At 44.2% G+C, this 3,652-nt stretch overlaps 1 protein-coding gene across 1 annotated transcript in view; it reads left to right on the top strand.

Moving 5' to 3' along the window:
• Positions 1-222: 222 nt before the first annotated feature.
• Positions 223-3,652, top strand: part of LOC141111357 (uncharacterized) — a 66,052-nt gene continuing 62,622 nt past the window's right edge. Inside the window, exon 1 of the mRNA XM_073603582.1 lies at positions 223-346. The gene's annotated coding sequence lies outside the window, so the exon portion shown is untranslated. The remainder of the gene's footprint in view (positions 347-3,652) is intronic.

Raw genomic sequence — 3,652 nt, forward strand, 5'->3', positions numbered from 1 at the left:
GTTCACTTGATACTTGCCACATGTGAATGAGTAATCTCCTGAACTTTGTGCACGTTCCCGGGTGATGAAGGAGAATGAAGTGATAGATGACGCCCCCCCCCCCCCCCCCCATCTCTCATCCTAGGAGGGACTACTTTTTCTCCCGGCGCACGGATACGCGATGACGTTCCTGACGTGCTTCGCAACACACCCAGCGGCCAGCGCCGGCCGCCTCACCGATTCCCCGTGCTTTCTTAATGGGCGGAGGGATCTCTTTTTCCCAGAATGTGGATCCGGAGGAGGTGAAGGATGCAGATGGGAACGGTGTGTGGCGGTGGCCGCTGCGGGGCTCGGTGATGTTCGTGCGGTGAGTGTGGACGGCCGGGGCCCCGCCTGTGGCCCCTGTTTATCCCCGGTCGGGGCCCCTTGTGGCTGAACGGCGCCCCGGGGGCCCCTGACTGGGGTCCTTCTCATGTCAGCAGACCCCGCCCCCTTCTCCCTGCTTGAGGGACCAGAGAGAAGGCCTGACACTGCTGGGGGGACCTGAGACCGCTCAGGGGGGGGAGCCTGGAAACCGCCGAGGAGGGGGAGACACCCCCAGACACCCCCAGACACCCCCATCCCCCCCCCCCAGACACTGACAGCTGTCAATCATTTCCTGTCCACAAAGTGTCCGATCCAATATACATCTATATACAGTGTATAAGTCTATACCCCCCCTATATATACAGTGTATAAGTCTATACCCCCCCTATATATACAATGTATAAGTCTATACCCCCTATATATACAGTGTATAAGTCTATACCCCCTATATATACAATGTATACATCTATATACAGTGTATACGTCTATACCCCCTATATATATACAATGTATAAGTCTATACCCCCTATATATACAATGTATAAGTCTATACCCCCTATATATACAATGTATAAGTCTATACCCCCCTATATATACACAATGTATACATCTATATACAATGTATAAGTCTATACCCCCTATATATACAATGTATAAGTCTATACCCCCTATATATACATCTATATACAGTGTATAAGTCTATACCCCCCTATATATACACAATGTATACATCTATATACAGTGTATAAGTCTATACCCCCCTATATATACAATGTATAAGTCTATACCCCCTATATATACACAATGTATACATCAATATACAGTGTATAAGTCTATACCCCCCCTATATAAACAATGTATAAGTCTATACCCCCTATATATACAATGTATACAGTCCTATCCATCTATATACAGTGTATAAGTCTATACCCCCCCTATATATACAATGTATAAGTCTATACCCCCCCTGTATATACAACGTATCCCCTCCTATCCCTCTATATACAATGTATCCATCTATATACAGTGTATACATCTATACCCCCATCTATATACAGTGTATCCACTCCTATCCATCTATATACAAAGTATACATCTATACCACCCTATATATACAATGTATCCACTCCTACCCATCTATATACAATGTATCCATCTATATCCTTCTATATATACAAAGTGTCCATCTATATACAATCCTATCCATCTATATACAATGTATCCATCTATACTCCTCTATATACACAAAGTGTCCGATCCAGTGTTCATCTATATACAATGTATGCATCTATATACAGTGTATACACTCCTATCCATCTATATACAATGTATACATCTATACCACTCTATATATACAATTATAAAGTATCCATCTATACTCCTCTATACACAATGTATACACTCCTATCCCTCTATATATACACACACACTATGTATCCATCTATATCCCTTTATATATACAAAGTATCCCATCAAATATCCATCTCTATATACACAATCCATCTATATCTCCCCGTATACAATGTATGCACTCCTATCCCTCTACATACAAGGTATCAATTCCTATCTCTCTCTCTCTCTCTCTCTATATATATATACACACACACACACACAATATATCCATCTATGCCTCTGTATGCAATGTATCCATCTCTTCTGCTCTATATAGTGTATTCACTCCTATCCCTCTATATGTAAAATATATATATATATATACACACACATACACATACAAAGTACCCAATCCAGTGGCCCTCTATATATACACAATGTATCCATCTCTACCCTTCTATATAGAATGTATTCACTCCTATCCCTCTAGCACTGCACAGCGCTAATCACAAGCGACATTTCGGGAGACATTTCCCGATGTGCGGCTGCAGAGATCGGGAAGTGTCTCCCTGCTTGTGATTAGCGCTGTGCAGTGGCGGGCTCTGCACGTGCAGCTTTGCGAACACGCCGGAGCTCATCCTTAATACACACACACACTATCCATCTATACCTGTGTATACAATGTATCCATCTCTACCCTTCTATATACAATGTATCCACTTCTATCCTTCCTATATATGCAATGTATCCATCTCTATCCCTCTATATACAATATATCCACTCCTATCCTTCTATATATACAATGTATCCACTCCTATCCCTCTCTATCTACTTCTCTATCTCTCACATACATACATATACACACACACACAAAGTATCCGATCCAGTGTCCCTCTATACCAGGGGTACTGAATTAAAATTCACAGAGGTCCGGTTTGTAACATTTTCTTTCTGCAGAGGCCAGAATCTCATTTTTCTTCTATGACTCAGGCCATTTACATCACAGTGCCCTTTTCCCATCACAACCCCCTTTCACATTACAGCCCCCCTTGCAATCACGGACCCCCTCCCTCACATCGCAGTCCCCCTTGCAATCACAACCCCCCACATCACAGCTCTCCTCCTCACATCACAAACCCTTCATACAACAGTCCCTCTCTCACATCACATCCCCCCATATCATAGTTCTCCCTCTCTCACATCACATCCCCCCCATATCATAGTTCTCCCTCTCTCACATCACATCCCCCCCATATCATAGTTCTCCCTCTCTCACATCACATCCCCCCATATCATAGTTCTCCCTCTCTCACATCACAGCTCCCCATATCATAGTTCTCCCTCTCTCACATCACAGCTCCCCATATCATAGTTCTCCTTCTCTCACATCACATCCCCCCATATCATAGTTCTCCCTCTCTCACATCACATCCCCCCCATATCATAGTTCTCCCTCTCTCACATCACATCCCCCCATATCATAGTTCTCCCTCTCTCACATCACATCCCCCCATATCATAGTTCTCCCTCTCTCACATCACAGCTCCCCATATCATAGTTCTCCCTCTCTCACATCACAGCTCCCTATATCATAGTTCTCCCTCTCTCACATCACAGCTCCCTATATCATAGTTCTCCCTCTCTCACATCACATCCCCCCATATCATAGTTCTCCCTCTCTCACATCACAGCCCTTCCCATATCATAGTTCTCCCTCTCTCACATCACAGCTCCCCATATCATAGTTCTCCCTCTCTCACATCACATCCCCCCCATATCATAGTTCTCCCTCTCTCACATCACAGCTCCCCATATCATAGTTCTCCCTCTCTCACATCACAGCTCCCCATATCATAGTTCTCCCTCTCTCACATCACAGCTCCCTATATCATAGTTCTCCCTCTCTCACATCACATCCCCCCATATCATAGTTCTCCCTCTCTCACATCACAGCCCTTCCCATATCATAGTTCTC

The sequence above is a fragment of the Aquarana catesbeiana genome, linkage group LG10, assembly GCF_042186555.1.
Source record: "Aquarana catesbeiana isolate 2022-GZ linkage group LG10, ASM4218655v1, whole genome shotgun sequence".
Classification (NCBI taxonomy): Eukaryota; Metazoa; Chordata; class Amphibia; order Anura; family Ranidae; genus Aquarana; species Aquarana catesbeiana.